A 19245-nucleotide genomic window follows, 5' to 3' on the forward strand; every position below is an offset into this window, starting at 1 on the left:
TTTTTCTATAACACTCTTTTCTTTTAAAAAAGACACATTTATTCAACATAATAATCAGACTATTACACTTAACAATGACCAGCATGATAGCAAAAAAAACTACCTTTAAAACCCTTTGTTAGAATTATTTGCTTTTTCTACAGAATAGAAACTAAATAACTGCTATACAATTAGCCACAAATACAGCCATCGAGTTTTTTGCCATTCCCACGAATATTGCCTTAAACACATCTTTGTAACAGGTAGGCCCTGCCACCACTGTGCTTGGCTGAGTTCACAAATCTGTGGTAGCCTGTAACTTCTCTGTCACTTCTTTGGCTCTCCCCTCCTGCTAAGCTTTGGCAGTAATTAAAACCTTCTGCCACTGCCATAACTACTGCTGCTACTGGAATGGCCATAGACACTTTGGTTTCATGGTTTGGCAAAGTGTTGGCCTCCACCACCATAGGGGCCAGAGCTTCTGCCTCCAAAATTTTCTCTTTTCTTAAGTCCAAATTTTGAAGATTTATTGTTGTAATTGCCACAATTATTGTAGCTTCTGCCACCTTCAAAGTTGCTTCTACAACCACCACTTATGCTGCCTCCACTTTCTCCACTGTTATAGCTGTCATAGCTGCTGCTCCTACCATAGCCACTACCCTGGTTTCCATAATCCTGTCTACCACTTACACAGCCTCTGCTTCCTCCAGATTAACCAGGCCACCTCTTTCATAATCATCAAAATTACCAAATCCATAATAGCCATTCCTATTGCTACCATATCCACCACCACCACAGCTACTACCAAAGACACCTTGACTGATGAAGTTTTCTCCATGACCAAAGTTGTCATTCCCACCAAAACCCCCTCCATGACCATTTCTGTAGTTTCCAGAATGACTTCAACCTCCTTGGCTGGATGAAACACTAGCCATATCTTGCTTGGATAGGGCTTTCTTTACTTCACAGTTGTGGCCATTTGCAGTATGGTATTTCTCAATGACAATCTTGTCTACAGAGTCACGGTCATCAAAGGTTACAAAAGTAAAGCCTCTTTTTGCCACTGCGTCACCCAGTCATGATTTCAATCACTTTGATTTTCTCATACTGTTCAAAATAATCTCTTAAGTGATGTCCTTCAGTGTCTTCTTTAATACCACTGATAAAAACATTTTTCATAGTTAAGTGGGCATCCAGTCTTTGAGAATCTTCTATTGAGACAGCCCTCTTTGGTCCCACAACTCTTTCATCTACCTCATGTGGCCTTGCATACATGGCTGCACCCATCTCCTCCACAGTGGCATAGGTTACAAACCCAAAGCCTCTGGGGTGCTTGGTGTTTGGGTCTTTCATCACCACACAGTCTGTGAGCATTCCCCATTTCTCAATATGGCTCTTCAGACTCTCATCTGTTGTTTCAAAGCTAAAATCTCCGATAAAAAGCTTTTATAGTTGTTCCCACTTTTTGAGAGACTGACTTAGACATGATGACTGCAGGAGAGGGAACTTAAATAATGTTTACTCAGCAGCATTCACTGGCAGAAAGGACTACTATAACATTCTTAACCTCTTCCATCTATTTTATGCCTACCAATTATGCTTCTTATTCCCTGTACATTCCCCCATTCTTTCCCTCCCCCTCCTCACTGAGAACCCTCCATGTGATGTCCACTTCTACGATTCTGTTCCTGTTCTAGTTGTTTGCTTGGTTTTTGGTAGTTTTTTTAGGTTCACTTCTGATAGTTGAGAGTTTGTTGTCACTTTACTGTTCATAGTTTTTGATCTTCTATTTATTAGATAAGTCTCTTTAACATTTCATATAATAAGGACTTAGTGATGATGAATTCCTTTCACTTGACCTTACCTGGGAAGCATTTTATCTTCCCTTTCATTGTAAATGTTAACTTTGATGGATAGAGTAATATTGAATGTAGGTCCTTGCCCTGCATGACTTGGAATACTTCTTTTCAGCCCCTTCTTGCCTGCAAGGCTTCTTTTGAAAAATCAGCCAATGGTCTTATGTGCACTCCTTTGTAGATACCTCTCTCCTTTCCTCTTGCTGTTTTTAGGATTCTTTCTTTATCTTTAATATCGGGTAACTTAATTATGACGTGACTTGCTGGGTTCCTCTTTGGGTCCAACTTCTTTGGGACTCTCTGGGCTTCCTGGACTTCCTAAAAATCTATTTCCTTCACCTGATTGGGGAAATTTTCCTTCATTTTTTTTGTTCAAATAAGCTTTAAATTTCTTGTTGTTCTTGTCTTTCTGGCACCCCTATGATTCATATATTGGAATGCTTAGAGTTGTCCCAGAGCTTCCTAAAACTATGCACTTTTTTGAATTCTTGTTTCTTCATTCTGTTCTGGTTGGATGTTTATTTTTTACTTTTGTTCCAGATCATTGATTTGAGTCCCAGTTTCCTTCCCTTCACTGTTGGTTCCCTGTATACTTCACTTTATTTCGTTTTAGGTAGCCTTCATTTGTTCCCTTCTTTTGTGACTGAGCTCAGTCAGTTCTCTGAGCATCCTGATTACTAGTGTTTTGAACTCTGCATCAGAAAAATTAGCTATGTTCTCATCATTTAGTTCTCTTTCTGAGGTTTTGCTTGTTTTTTTTTTTTTCACTTGGGTCATATTTCTTCATCTTGGTGTACCTGATAAGTTTTAAGGAGGCAAGTCTCAGTTTTGCCTTCAGCCAGCCCATCCAATGCGGTATGCTGCCTTGCTGCAGCAACCTCCACTTGCCCAGGACCCTGCTCAAACCAGTTTTTCTGAGTCAGCCTACATGATCCACTGCCTCACTGGTCTGGTTGATTTTTTATATAATTTCTTGGTTGTTGTGGTTCCATGCAATTTGATTTTCTGGTTCTTTTTGTTTTTTATTGATTTTAGATTGGTTGCTATCCTCCTGTTGGCTTTGTAACAAAGGAAAGGTTTTCTACCTGTGCCTCCATCTTAGCTGGAATTCCTGCTTTTCATTTCTTGGAATATTTCTTGCCATTCCCTTCTGGCTTGTGGTGTTTCTGTTGAGAAATCATCTGCTAGCCTTAATGGAGCTGCTTTGTATGGTACTTCTTGTTTCTGCCTTTCTGATTTTAAGATTCTCTCTTTTCTTTGAATTTTGCCATTTTGAGTATGGTGTGTCTTGGAGTGGGCCTCTTTGGGCTCCTCTTATTTCAGATCCTCTATGCTTCCTGGACTTGGGTGGCCTTTTTCTCTCATCAAATTCGGGAAGTTTTCCATCATTAATTTTTCAAACAGGGTTTCTATCCCTTCCTCCTCTTCTTCTCCTTCTGATATCCCTATTTTATCTATATTTTTAGGTTTCATGCTTTCCTGCATTATCCTTAACCCCTCATCATTCATTTTTAGTATTTTTTCCTCTTCTTGCTCTTTCTGGGAGTTGTTTCTTGTTTTTTTTTTTGTTTGTTTTTGTTTTTTTTACCTTGTCATAGCTTGCTGATTTGATCCTCTGCTTCATACAGCCTGATTTTGATTCCTTCCATTGTGTTCATTTCAGAAATGTATTCCACATTTCTTCCTTGCTCTTATTGATAATTTCTATGTCCTTCTTCATATTGATATAGTTTGCAGTAAGTTCCCCATAGCTTCCTTGTATATTTTGGTAACTCTCACTGAGCTCATTGATCTTCCTTATAATGATTGTTTTGAACTCAATATCTGATAGTTGACTTGCCTCTATTTCATTAAGTACTCTTTCTGAGAATTCCTCCTTTCTTTTCCGTTGGGGGTGTTTCTTTGTTTTGTTTTGTTTTCATTCTTTGTGAGGGTCTTCTTGCTTGTTTCTGCTTCTTAAATTTATCTGCTTTGACTCCCTGACTTTGTGGCATGAACTTCTATTTTAGAAGGCCTATGAGATTCAATGGTGCAGTCTCCTTGATCTCCTGAACTTGATGCTCTTAGGATGCCATTTTTGCTGTTTATGTTGGGTCTGTGAATGTAATTGTGTTTTGATTGTTGTTGGGTCTTTCTTTGGTGAGTCCTTTTCTCCAGCTGATTGACTAAGGGTCACTCTGCTCACCACATCTAATATGCTACTGTGCAGGTGCACTGTGTTTTCTTTCTGGCTCCACCTGTGGTGATGTCAGATGTTGACCCCACCTGACCTTAGGCAGCTGTTCAAGACTTCCAGGGAACTACTGTCTGTGGCTTACTACTTAGGATGTTAATCTAGTCACTCTGCACTCATCAGTTGGACTTAAGCACCATATGGAGGGGGCAGAATCTCTCCTGGGGTTTGGGCTATTGTTTTCTCTCAGGCTATTGCTGCTCAAAGGGGAGTGGTCTGCCTGAGCATAATCACTGCTGTGGCGGGGGATGATTCAGCACTGGGATTGCAGCATTTATTCTCTCAGTTCTCTCCCCAGAGATTCCATCCCCAGTTTCTCCTCAGGCATCTCTATCTCATTCTTTCCCATCCTTTTCGGGAGCCCAGAGTAAGTGGCTGTAAATGAAAATCTGTGCATTGGCTCTTTGAACAGATCTTTGCATCTCCAGCCATCTGTCTCTGGCAGAGAGCAGCCCTGGAACTTCTTGGTTGTTATCTGTGTACTTTTTTGTCTCTGATGCTCTATACTGGTGATCCCAGCTTAGGGTTTAGACTTCATGCCTCTCTGGGGGATCTAATGGGCTGCTTAGTTATCCCTCTGGCACTGCTGCCAGTGGTGCCCAGCCAGCCCTCTCAAGTTTCCACCACACTCCTTACTAGCTAGGTTGCGCCGAAGCTTATTCTTCTGTTCATCCAAGGCTATAACACTTCTTTCTAGTTATTGTTCAGTTGTTTGTTCTGGGTGATTTCTCAACAATTTATCTGTAATTCCAGGTTGGTCGTGGGAGGAGGTTAGTGTGAATTTCATTCATTCTTCTACCATAATTTGCCATTCTTACCTCACTCAGGTTCTGAATTTTTTTTGGTCATCAGTTTGTTTTAAACATGTATGTCCAAAAACTCATAAAATCCTAACTGGGAGGATTTAAAGGCAAGAGTTGATATTTTGAAATTGTTTAATGGCTTTATGAAGATCATATGACATTAGAAAATTGAATGGCTTTACTTTCCAGATAGTGAACTAGACATGTGTACTTAATTCTAAATTGTTAGCCAAAATTTTGAAAGCCTATGGCAATTGCTTCTCCTTTTTTCTTTGGACCGTTTTATCCTCAATAAGTGGCCTAATCAAATCACCTTATTTGTCATAGAGAACATGCTGTATACTGTTTCCTTATGAATATTTCCCCTTGGTTATGAGACATTGGATTTGGTCCTTTAATCTCCAGGCAGAATAATTTAGAAGTAAAAGACTACACAGCTGACATGCATAATTCCTTGGGTAAGAATATCCCAAAATTATCTGAGCTCTTCCTATCATATTACAAAATGACTCTACTCATGGGCCTAAGAAATCTAAAGGTTATATATTCTTTTTTATCTTGTATGTTTATTATTGTTTTTTGTGGAGTTGTTTTTGTTACTATTTGGAATGTACATGCAAACATTTAATACAGAGTTATACTCTTTGTGGTTAACTTCTTTTAATTATGTATGTTAAGACATTGTTTTATTATATTTTTATTAACTCTTCAATTATTACTCTGTCCCTATTTTTATGTATATGGCACAGCAGCCTTACATTAGAGTAGGCCAGACTTGTCCTCCCAACCAAAAATTGCATAGCTTCATAGTCTACTCATTGAATACACTTTTGTAAAAAAAGTGTGTAAAATGAAGAGTATCAACAGTCTTCCGAATCACTCTCTCCCAGTTAACTTCCCAATTACTCTTTCCTAATGGAAATATCCATTGAGCTCCAACTCCTATAAGCAATTTCTAATAGTAAGTGCCATGACTACATTTCATTATAGAAAAAAAAGATGACTGAGAATTCCAAAGTCCAATTCTGACTCTTAAAAAACAAGCAATTAGAAAATGACTGTCCTCAAATTTGGAAACATCTTTGTTGCTAGGGTTGAAAATCATTATAATATTTTTCAAATTTTATGAAAAGTTTATAGAAATAAAATAACCTTATAGCATTTAAAAATCAACTAACATTTGGTAGAACTTGATAAGCATTATCGTTCAACTTTATATTACATTTGAAGAGAATCTCCTGGGTAACACTGAAGGAAAATGAGTTAACTTGCACTCTGTTGAAATTAATTGAAAATAAGTTTCCAGGTGAACACGACACCTAAAAAAAACCCAAAACTTGTATTATAATTACATCATTTTCCTCAAATTTATAATACCTTGATGTTTCTGAAATATATGTAACATCATGGCCTAATTAATGATTATGCTAGTTTAATCATTCTCAATTCAAGAATGAAAAAATATATATTCATCATATATCTTAAATATTATTATTACCACTTGATAAATGTAGTTGCTTTCATGTTCATCTGTTCAGTACAGTTTCTAGTTCTTAACATATTAAGCTTCTAAAGAAAATATCATTCTTCTTTACAATGTGTGTGATGTAGAAAATTAATATATGAGTCCCTTACATGTAGAATATGTGCTTAAATATTCCTTAGAAAGCTCTTCCCTGACCATCTAATGTAGTGTGTCCCATACGTTTCTGCCATTCTTTATACTGGACCCTTGTTGGTTTCTTTTTTGGCATTTATTGTAATTTTAATAGCCTTATTTAATTTGCATTTACTGGATTTGTTCTTTCTCTTGTGTTCACCAGAATGTAAGCTTCATGAGGCAGATCCTGCACCAGACATGTTCATTATAGTATCTGTAGTACTTGAAACATTGTCTAATAAATGTGAATATAATAAATGTTCTTATAATTTTTAATAACCTTTCCATTTAGCATTATAGTAGTATTCAGTAAATATTGATTATTAGATTTTTGGAAATGTCATAAATAGGTTAGATCTATCTGGTCTGTGCAGTAATGTTAATACTAAACTTGTCAGTTTGGATAATACTTCATTCATTTCCTATTGTTGTCTAAACAAAGACTGAGTGAATATCTTTCTCAAAGGTGTCAACAGCAATAATGTGCTATCACTATTCCATTAAGTCCCTGAAACATATGTAGCCTGTTTTTCTATTTGTTTTATCAAAATGTTATAGTCAGAGGAGCTGGGTACCATATGTGGCCAGTAAATAAATGCTGCTAACAGAAATACTGCAAAAACAATACCCAATGCTGGAGAGAAGCAAGAAAGAGTAAGACAAAAAAGAGAGAGAGAAAAGAAATATAATAATTAAGCAGTCTTCATAGTAAAGAGAAATGAAACAAGTAAAAAGCTGGTTATGTACCACATCTGTGAGTGTTGAAGTGGGAAGAACCCTGTTTGTTTTTTTTAATTTAATTCTTATTCAAGTACAGTTTTCTGTTTTATATTCCCTGCCCTGCCCCCTCCCCAGTGCTCCCCACCTCCCTCCCATTTCCACCCCCCACCTTAATTATTGTCCATGTGTCCTTTATACTTATTCATGTGAGTCCTTCCTCTTTTCTCCTGTGATTCTCTCCCCTCTCCTCTCTGGACCCTGTCAGCCTGTTCCGTATTTGAGTGTCATTGGTCATATTTTGCTTGCTTGTTTGTTTTGTTGCTTAGATTCCTGTTAAAGGTGAGATCATATGGTATTTGTCTTTCACTGCCTGGCTTATTTCGCTCAACATAATGAAGAACCCTGGTTTTGAAATCAGATTACTATCTTGGTTTGAATTCTAGCTGATGCAATTGACTTAATGTCTTGGATCCTATTTCCAATACTTTAAAGAGGGGCATAGTAAAAGTCTCATGTTCTACAATGAGTAGTGAATGAGGTCGTGTGTACAGGTCCATGGACTACTACATTTTATATTAACTATAAAATTTAATTTCAGATAACTTAAAGTATAACTTTTAAAATTGCTGTTTATTGGGCTTTGTAGCTTATTTTGGTAAGTTAAATTTTGTGGGCTTCAGTTTTCTTATCCGAAAAAAGAGGCATAATTGTGTATACCTAATTGGATCTCTGGGAAAATTACCTTATGACATTACCTTGAATGGTGCATCAATAAACAGTAGGCATTTAATACATTGACACTGCTGCTATTATTATTGTTGATTATTACTCATTACTCTAAGTGTCTCTATCACTGTATGTATGTGTAGGACTGAGAACAAGAACGTGCATCATATGAGCTTGCATCATGGAGGCACACAGAAGTATAAAAGGGAGACAAACAGTCTACAAGTGCAAATTATATTCTATGAGCTACTATAAGCTCCACGATTAGTGCATGAGTTAAAGAAAACTTGAATTTTCTGGAGATTGATCCTCTGAAATAGGATGATAATGCCACTAACAACCTCCATAATTTTTTGTAAAAATAATCAAAACAGTGGTTTGGGATCCCTTGCAAATATAAATATATTATAGAACTTCTTGATTAGAAAATAAAAATAATAATGCATTTCATCTGGTTCAACAATAAAAGTTGGACAGATAATACTGTAAAGGCAAATGGTAATCATAACAAATTATATACTTTTCCACCTTAAGGGTAAAAATTGGATGAGAAAAAGTTTCAGAATAAAAGTTTCAGAAAGTTCCATACCAGTCATTTTCTGGTATGGGAAATCTGGTGATAGAGATTTGAGAGATCAGAGTTTCAAAATATAATGAGATTCAGAGAAAACCAATGCAAGCATTCTCTACTGAACTAGGATGGCTTGGTCTGGGAAGGAACGTTGAGGATTAGAGAAGCCATATTCTTCTGAATCACCCATCTTCTTATCATTGATCTCTCTCTCACAATATTATGCTTTACAAGTGTTAGCTATGTGAGGAGGCTTTGCTTTTAATAAGCTTATTTGGACTATAGCTAATGGTGTCCCGGTAAATGTTTAAAAGCACTGCACCCCAAAATTTTTATTTATAATGTTTGACTATTCCCATGGGAAAAATATCCCCAGTACAGCTAATTTAAAGATAGATTATTTATTAATTTAAAGATAGATGCAACACAGAACTGTAATGGCATCTTTGGTCCATTATATGCTTTTGATACACTAGTTCCTTTAAATCTATTACCCTGTCATGTTGAGTATATGGCCCTTGCCTTTATGTTTTGAGATTGTGACATCTGTATTTTAGATAGGAGGATGAAGGGAGATTTGAAATAGACAAGTCCAAATTGTCAATTGTGGTAGAATTCTGGAAGTTGTCACATGATATATATCTGCTTATGTGGTATTGCACATAACTGTGACCCATGACGACATCTAGCTATACGTAACTTAGGGAGTATAATATTTAGTTCAGCTAAAAAGATCATTACTTATTTAAAAAGTGAGTATTGCATAGGGAAACAAATAGTTGTCACTGATAAACTCTGTCTTATTGAGTATCCAGATAAATTGCTCACCTTTCTTTCCAAACACAGAACACAATTCACTCTTTCCTAAGAGAGAAGACCCAATGCCTCATCTAGCTATTGTTTTCGTCTTAATGTTCAAAATATCTGGTGACATAGCTTTTAAATATCAGGTCTACCTTAACCTATTCACCTTTTTGACCAAGTCCACCAACCTTCCTCCCATAGTCATAGAGATATAAAGTACATCATAAAGAATATAGTCACTAATATTATAATAATTGTGTATAATGCCAGATGGGTACTTTAGTTATTGGGGGAATCACTTTGTGAATGATGAAGTTGCCTAACAACTACGCTGTACACCTATAACTAATAATAGTAATATTGAATTTCAACTATAATTGAAAAATAAAGTAAAAGTAACAACTAAATGTATGATTGTAAAAAAAATAAAATATGTCCATATCTAGTTCATTGTGTTCTAGTCATCTGTGAACTAAGAAACAAGTTTACTGTGTTTTTGTCACCTATAAAAATAAAAGACAAGTATCTGTCCTGATACCTGCCCAGTACACAATTGTAGAAGCAGAAGAGTTGCAAAAAACCCTTCCATTTAGAAAAGAGGCTAATGTCAACCACATAGAGGTTACTTATCCACAACAATAATCAGATCATCTTGAGGCAAGTGTTGACCACACCATGAAAATAGGCATGAAACTATGAAACTGAATTTAATAAATGGAACAATTATTTAATTTAACCAATTCCTGATTTGAATTAACTGACCACTTTATTCACATGTTCATAAATAACATTTAAATAAGCCCCTGATAAGGTAAGTTCAAATAATCTCAAAAGCTAAAATTTCTGACCCAAAAGAAAACAAAGAATAAAAATAACATTTTCTGATTGCCTATTAAATTCATTTATTCAACAAATTAAAAAATTGATTGAGGACTATTTTAGGAACTGGAGACAGGGGAGTGAAGAAAACTGGTAAAGTGCATCATTAATAGAATTAATATTCCAATAAAAGAAACAGACAGACCCTGGCTGGTGTAGCTCAGTGGATTGAGCACGGGCCTGCGAACCACACGATCGCGGTTCGATTCCCAGTCAGGGCATATGCCTGGGTTTCAGGCCAGTTCCCAGCAGGGGACTCACGAGAGGCAACCATACAATGATATTTCTCTCCTTCTTTCCTTCCCTTCCTCTCTAAATTTAAATAAATAAAATATTTAAAAAGAAACAGACAATAAACAAAAATATAATTATATATATTGTACCAGGTTTGAAGTATTATAGAGAAAAATAAACTTTGATAAGGATATTAAGAAGCAGGTCAGTGTGGTGGTAGGAGTATTTTACACAAAGGTATCAGTAAGATTTGAGTAGAGACTCAAAGAGAGATTGTGTGAAAGATTGCATTTAGGTCTTTTTATTTACTTATTTATTTAATTATTTTACTGCTGTTCAAGTACAGTTACCTGCATTTACCCCCCATGAATCCCCCCACCCCAGCCATCCCCACCTTTCTACCATGACTCCACCTCTCCTTGTTTTGTTCATAAGTCCTTTATAGTTGTTCCTGAAACCATTCCCCCTTTTCCCCCATTCTGTCTTCCCACCTTCCCTCTGGTTACTGTCAGATTGCTCTTTTTTTAAATTTATTTATTTAATTGTTGTTCGAGTACAGTTTTCTGTCTTTTACTCCCATCCCAGCCCACCCCCCAGTGCTCCCCACCTCCCTTCTATTTCCACCCATCTTAGTTGTTGTCCATGTGTCCTTTATACTTGTTCCTGTAAACCCTTCCCCTTTTCCCCTGAAATACCCTCCCCTCTTCTCTGGTCATCATCAGTCTGTTCTCTATTTCAGTGTCTTTGGTTACAATTTGCTTGCTTGTTTGTTTTGTTTAGGTTCCTGTTAAAGGTGAAATTATATGGTAATTGTCTTTCACCGCCTGGCTTATTTCACTCAGCATTATGCTTTCCAGTTCCATCCATGCTGTTACAAAGGGCAAGAGATTCTTCTTTCTTTCTGTTACATTGAATTCTATTGTGTAAATGTACCATAATTTTTGAACCATTTATTTACTTATGGGCACCTAGGTTGCTTCCAGCACTTGGCTATTATAAATTGTGCTGCTATGAACCTTGGAGTACATACGTTCTTTGGCATTGGTGTTTCAGGGTCCTTAGGATATAATCCTAGAAGTGGAATTTCTGGGTCAAAAGGCATGTTCATTTTTAGTTTCCTTAGAAAATTCCATACTGTTTTCCATAGTGGTTGTACCAGTCTGCAATCCCACCAACAGTGAACTAGGGTCCCCTTTTCTCCACAACCTCTCCAACATTTGTTGTTTGTTGCTTTGTTTATGATAGCCATTCTGACCGATGTAAAGTGGTATCTAATTGTGGTTTTAATTTGCATCTCTCTGATAGCTAGCGATATTGAGCATCTTTTCACGTGTCTCTGGATCCTCTGTATGTCCTCCCTGGAGAAGTGTCTGTTCAAGTCCTTTTCCCATTTTTTGATTGGGTTGTTTGTCTTCCTGGAGTAGAGTCATGTGAGTCCTTTGTATATTTTGGAGATTAAACCTTTGTCTGAGATATCATTGGAAAATATGTTTTCCAAAACAGTTGGTTCTGTTTTAATCTTAATACTGTTTTCTTCAGCCATACAGAAGCTTTTTATTTTGATGAGATCCAATTTGTTAATTCTTTCCTTTATGTCCCTTGGTCTCGGGGACATGTCCATAAAAATGTTGCTACATGAAATATCTGATATTTTCATACCAAAGTTTTCCTCTAGGACTTTAGTGGCATCACAGCTTATATTTAAGTCTTTTATCCACCTTGATTTTATTTCAGTGTCTCTGATTATATTTTGTTTAAGATTTTATTTATTTATCCTTAGAGATGAAGGGAAGGAGAGAAGGAGAGAAATATCAATGTATGGTTGCCTCTTATGAGTCCCTTGCTGGAAACTGGCCTGCAACCCAGGCATGTGCCCTGACTGGGAATTGAACCACAATCATGTGGTTTGCAGGTCCGTGCTTAATCTGCTGAGCTACACCAGCCAAGGTATATTTTGTTATTTTGTTTGTTTTGTTGATTAGGTTCTACTTACAGGTGGGATCATATTGTATTTGTCTTTCACTGCCCGGCTTATTTCACTTAGCATGATGCTTTCCAGATCCATTCATGCTTTTGCAAAGTAATAAACTCTTTCGTTCTTTCTCCTGCATAGTATTCCATTTGGAAATGTACCATAAGTTTTCATCTGTTCATTTACTGATCGGCACTTAACTGATTGGGCTTGTTTCAAGCCCTTAGCTATTGTAAATTGTGCTGCTATGAACATTGGAGTGCAGGGGTTATTATGAATTAGTGTTTCAGAGTTCTTAGGATACAATCCTAGCAGTAAAACTGCCAGGGCAAAAGGCAGTTCTATTTTTAGTGTTCTGAGGAAATTCCATACTGTTTTCCACAGTGGCTGTACCAGTCTGCATTCCCACCAACTATGTACTAGGGTTCCCTTTTCTCCACGTCCTCTTCAACACTTGCTGCTTGTTGCTTTGTTTATGATGGCCATTCTCACCAATGTGAAATGGTATCTCATTGTGGTTTTAATTTGCATCTCTTTGATGGCTACTGATGCTGGGCATCTTTTAAGAAGATTACATTTAAGTATTAACAATTCTAGCGAACTTCATATATATGAGGTCTGTCTAGAAAAAGTCCAACCATTCTTAACATAACAAGAACTGTTTACCATCAATGTAACCTGGCAGCCAAGGAGAGTGGACTGGAATACACATGTGTGAACAATGATGACTTCTTTGTACTAGTCAGTGGGGGCAGTAGATGTCATTGAGTGAACATATGTACTGTGTAGCTGTCAAATTCAAAATGACTGATGAAGTAGAACAACGAGTCTACATCAGATTTTGCGTTAAGTTTGAACATCCTCCATGGAAACTATTTGGATGATTCAGAAGGCTGCAGCTATGGGCAACTGGTGATTGGCAGCCTCATCATAACCATGTGCTCACTCATGTATCAGGTCTCATGCAATTTTTTTTAAGAAACATCAAATCACCAATGGGTGATGGTTCCCCCCGCCACAGCCCATATTTTGGTTCCTGTGACTTCTGGCATTTCCCCAAACTAAAATCACATCTGAAATGGAAAAGATTTCTGACGGTTGATCAGATTTAGGAAACTATGATGGGGCAGCTGATGGTGATTGGGAGAACTGTGTGAGGTCTCAAGGTACCTAGTTTTGAAAGGGGCAGAGGCATCATTGTCCCGTGTACAAAGTTTCTTGTGTGTTTTGTCTTCTTCAATAAATGTCTCTACTTTTCACATTGCATGACTGGATACATCTGGAAAGACTTCATAAGTGTAAGTTTAATGAGCATTTTCCCTATCTGTAGTTTATTCTTTAAGTTGTACAATATAATTTTATAAAATGAGAATAAATTTGAGATATTGCTTGTGTCAGTTATTACACCTATGACAAAAGAGAGAAATACAGCTTGGCAACTTATAATAATGATTATTTATTGGGTGACTACTATATGGTAGATGCTTTCCTATGAATACTTCATTTATTGCCACAACAGCCTGTGTGAAAAGTATTATACTTATTTTACAGATAATGGGATTGAGGCTTTCAAAGGTCTTATAACTTGGTCAATTTCATATGACTGATATGTACAGATAGTAAAGCCAGAATTTAAACCAAGATATATCTGTATCCACAGCCTGTTCCTTTTTAATAGACACAATTACTTCCTTAGATTACATTAAATAAGAAAATTCCAGAAGAATTCAAGACATATGTTCTTCATAACTCTGTGTTATTTTCCTTGAGAAAGCTAGCTAGTTTGGCCCATGAAAATTGTAATTGGAGGGATTTCACTTCTAGGAATTTTTTATATGCCATTGATGTGAACACCAGCCCACAGTATCTGCATCATTGTGAATAAAATGAGACATTCACATGGACTACCAAGTCCAGTGGAGGAAAAGGGACAGCATGGCTTTATCTCTCAAAGGGAGCAAAAGCCATGGCTCTTGACATGACTGGCTGTCGGAGCGACTTCTTTCGCAAGTCCCCCCAGGTACCATGGATGAAAGTGAATAATGGCCAAGATATGCTGAGATCTGTTTGGGGAGGAGGAGTGGGCTGTGGCCAGTTTCTCATGGGAGACAAAGGCCAGCAGTGTTCAGTTTCTCTCAGGAGAAAAAGGCTCCAAGTGCCTTCCTCCATAGCCTTTTATTGGGTTGTAATACACAGGAATACAGGGCATCAAGGATCAAACAGTAGATAACATTTCAAAGATATCTGAGGGCTTCAGAGTCTGAGTCAGTGTCTGTCAGGAAGAGAGTTGCAGAAACTTTGGAAGACATACTCATTTCCTGCTTGGACCCTTATCATATGAATGAAAGCACTCTTAGCAGAGCAGATTTCACAGGTTTATAAGCAAGTCTTTGTGATGCCAGATTTTTCCCCAGGCCATTCTCTAGCAAGGCAAGGAGCTGCACCTGTCCCCAACAGGTATTCAGGCTTAAGGGGATTAGAGCCAGGAAGTGCTTCTCCCAGAGAANAAACCAGGGGGTGAGAGTCCATTGCTCTTTTTTGCAGCCTCCTGAGTCCTTCCATGAAGGCCTCCCAAGTGATCAAGTCTGGCTCAGGTTGTCCCCCACTATAAGGGATCTTACCCATCATTGACTTCCGGCCAAGCTTTGGTGGCAGAGAGAGGAAACTGAAGCAGCATTTGCTACTAGAGACAAGCTTTGTCTCCTGTGGCCTGCATTCCAAAGTTTGTCCTTTGCCCTTAGCCACGAGGGGTACAGATACAATTGCTAAAACCAGGCAGAGTGGTCTACAACAACTGGCCTTTATATTGGGTTTCTCAGCACATTACATAATGATCCTTGTTTACTATGCACAGCTTTGCTTTAGGTGGTTACCTTTCACAGAAAACAAAGGAGAGGATGCCAGCAATCACATCACAGAAGTGGGATATTTGTAAATGAAAAGGCAAGAGTGGTCCAACCAGTTACACTGATCCTTGGAAGTTTTAACATGGTTTCTAGGAAGTTACTTTGCAGTAAATGTTTGCCACAAATCCAGGTGAGGGAGTTCCCAGCAAAAAGGAAGACTCAAAGTGGCCTAGGTCCATAGCATGCCTGATCCCCATGGGAGAACCTATCCATGGGTGTGGGTCCTATGCATATCCCAGTGGAAACTGGACCTATGCAATGCAGAACTGTCTCCTACATGCCATTAGGTTCACTTTCATTAAAAGTTGTGTGTTTTTTCAATCTCTTCACTTTTATGTATATCTTTATTTTATCATATTTAATGTGAATTGTGTAATATAAATCTGTGTCTTTATTAAACACGCTGTGATAAAAGTTTTCTGTTTGTTTTGAAAATTCTTAAATTATATTGCATCTTTATGAATGCATGAATATTTCTTAGGAAAATTATTCTTCAAGAAGGTTAAAATCAATAACACTTGAATAACAAAGAGAAATAATTCTAATGATTTAAATAGATTGAAAAAATCTAATTCAAGAATAGTCTTTGGCACTAGATCTGTGGTAGTTTCATTTGATTGTGAAAGATATACAATTTCAGGATTGGAAATTTAGCACCTCTTAGTAAAGAGGTGCTTCACCTCTACTGAAGGAGGCAAGCTAGTGTCATTGTACAAGTTTTCCTTACTTAAATGATTCATTTCAAGTACATTATTACCTGTAAAATACAACATGTATTGACTAAAATTGGAAATTCACATAGGAAGACATTACATATGAAATAGTGGTATTTTCCTACATAGTTTCCTTTTTTTTTCCATCAACAAGTTAAATTTTCCCTAGTTCCTTACATATGTTTTGTGAATCATGACAAAAATCTCAATAAATCATTTTGTGTTTTAAAGTTCTCCTCCATCCACTATTGGCTGTCCCTGTATTACTCAACTTGGTTCTCAGTTCAGCCAGAGGCATGGTGCCTTACTGTGTCATCTCCACTTAGTTAGCATTTTTTTCCTGTCAGCAATACTCACCCAGTTTAAAGTGAACTTTATGCTGGATGTGTTTTATGGATATTAAAAGATTCTTTGCTCCCTCTGCCAAAATATATAATATAGCTTTTTTAGCAATTACATTGTGATGATTAGATTTTTTTTAAATTCAAAGGCTACATGGGTAGTATAAGCCATTATAAGACATTAACTATCTTCTACTTTTAGCAAATAATACAATATTAAAATACCTACTATATGATAAAATGCATGGCTTGTTGCTATGAGGTAAAAGACACATTTAAAAATGCTGATACTGGACCGAGGTTAAGATGGCGACAGAGTAGCACAGAGGGAACCCAGCTCCCGTGCATCTGGTAGAAAATCCAGGTGGATCTACCGAAGAACAGCATAATCAACCAACAATTCCCCAACATTTATGAAAATAAGAAACCAGAGGGTGTGACAGAGGAACCAGACACCTACAGGTTGGCAAGGACTCCAGAAGGCGAGTGAGGACAAAAGCAGCTGCGCCCGTGGCCTCCTGGGCTGGGGGCTGCGCCTGCTGGGAGCCCAAGGCCGGTGACCTCTGGTGGAGCGTGAGTACGGACGAGAAGCCGAGACAATCTGGGCAGGCACCATCAGCGGGAAACAGAAGCCCCGTCTGAATCCAGGGCCAGGGCCCCTGTGGCAGAGGGAACTCCAGAGGCCTGGCACCCGGTGGGCTGGCAACAGATTCCCTGGGAGCTGGGCCTGCTACAGGGTCTGTGGGAGAGAAATGACTCCCCCCTTCCCGGTCAAGGCAGTCTGAATAACACCGGGCAGAGACCTGTGGGCTTAAGTTAACGTAAAGGGTGGCAGGGGCAGAGGGCCCTGTTCAACTTCGGACTCTGTGGTCGCCAGGCTGCCAGCCTGCCAGCCCACCAGCCCACCAACCCGGGGGATTTGAGAAGGACACTGTCATTGCCGGTATTTTGGGATTGGGCTGGGCTGAGAGGCAGGCTTTGTAGATAAGTATCTATTGGAAAGTGAACTGAAGTGTTCTGAGACAGCAGCTTGCCTCAGGGCCCAGCCACCCAGCGGCCATCCAGGGGAGAGGTAGGAACACCTGGGTCCCGCCACGGGACTGAGAAGGACAGTGCCGGATACCACGGGACCCAGGCAGCCTGCCGGGGGTGCGGGCACACACACCTAATTCGGTAGCCTGGGATGGGTGCCTGCATACCAGCTCACAGAGAGGTCCTGCTTCAACCAGAAAAACTGGTTTAGACACTTTGAAAATAACAAAGGAAGGGTGCTTTTTAAAAAATATGTGTCTGTGGTTTTCTTTTGCCCTTCTCCCCTTTTTTCTCTCTCTCAACTTCTTTTGAAAGCAATCGTATATCTTTTAAACTGTATTGTTGCTCTATCTTTCAATACTCTGTCCTTCATTTCTTTTTCTTTTTGTCCGGTTTTAGTCCTTCCGTTCTTCCCAAATTTTCTGCTTATTCCTCTTTTATCCTGACTTTTGGCTGTGTGTGTGTTTATGTGTGTGTGTGTGTGTGTTGGATTGTTTGTTTGTGTGTTCCTTAGTTTTCTTTTAGGTGTATTATTATTTCTTTGCATTATTCTTACTTCTTTTTTTTTATTTTAAGAATATCTTTGTATCCCTCCTCTTTCTGTACAGGTTTCTTAGTCCTGGCTGGTTATATTGTACTACCTGACAGGTTACCACTGCTCTTTCCTCCACAGTGTATTGCTAATTTTCTATACTTCACTTGCTTTCCTTTGCCATACTACCCAAGCTCTATAACCGCCATTTAGACAGATCACATAGAGTCTATCATGTGAGTGTTGCTCTGATACTATTGTAAATAGGAGGTGTTCTATACAACAGTAATACTTCATAACACATCTCTCAGAACTTAGACCACCTTATAGGTGCCTGAATTCTATTACTCTATTTACTCACACGCTACGCCCAGTTACTAACCTGTACTCTCACCTTACCTCAAATCTGACCATCCACAACCATACTGCTTTGCAGATACAACTAACAAGCCCCCACTTCCCAACAAGAGACTTAACTTATGTCTATCCATTCCTAAAACTGGCAAGCTGGGTCAAAGAGCACGGTTAACTCTATACGTAGCCAAAAGATTGTCTATTTCTTCTCTGCCAATTGTGTCTGTAAATAACATATAATAATCTTCTATTATCATAAACCATTTTGCCTCCCCCTCCAACAGATGACACATGCACAATAAAGAAAGAAGTAGGTGGAAGCAGAGAACACCAAGATACCTACAGGGGGCTGAACCACTGAATTTCACAGGTATCCTACCACAGAAGTTCACACCATAAACCCAGGGAACCAGATCAGATCAATTTAAGAATCAGAGGCCAACAAGAAGAGTATCACAAACAATGGGAAGACAAAGAAACAATCCCCAAATGAAAGAAAAGGAGGAAGTCTCAGAAAGAATGTTAGATGAAATAGAGGCAACTCAACTATCATATATGGAATTCAAAGCACTGGTTATCAGGAAATTCAAAGAGCCTACAACGAGCTACCAGAAACTACAGGGGAGCTACAATGAACTATCTGCAAACTATACCAAAATGAAAAAGGAAATGGAAACCATCAGTAAAGGCCAAGAGGAAATGAAGAATACAATTTCTGAACTGAAGAACACAGTACAAGGAATGAATAGAATTGATATGGTGGAAGATCACATAAGTGAGATCGAAGCCAGGATAGAAAGAATTTCCCAGATGGACCAAGAAAGGGAAAGGAGAATCAGAAAAAAATGAGGAGAATTTAAGAGAAATGCAAGGCAACATGAAACGTAATAATATCCAAATAATAGGAATACCAGAAAGAGAGGAAGAGGA

At 38.1% G+C, this 19245-nt stretch overlaps 1 pseudogene; it reads right to left on the bottom strand.

The window, feature by feature from the left end:
* Positions 1-411: 411 nt before the first annotated feature.
* LOC118980737 (heterogeneous nuclear ribonucleoprotein A1-like) lies at positions 412-1353 on the bottom strand (annotated as a pseudogene).
* Positions 1354-19245: the final 17892 nt, after the last annotated feature.

This window comes from Sturnira hondurensis, unplaced genomic scaffold (genome assembly GCF_014824575.4).
Source record: "Sturnira hondurensis isolate 20B ecotype Veracruz unplaced genomic scaffold, ASM1482457v3 Scaffold0023226, whole genome shotgun sequence".
Taxonomy (NCBI): Eukaryota; Metazoa; Chordata; class Mammalia; order Chiroptera; family Phyllostomidae; genus Sturnira; species Sturnira hondurensis.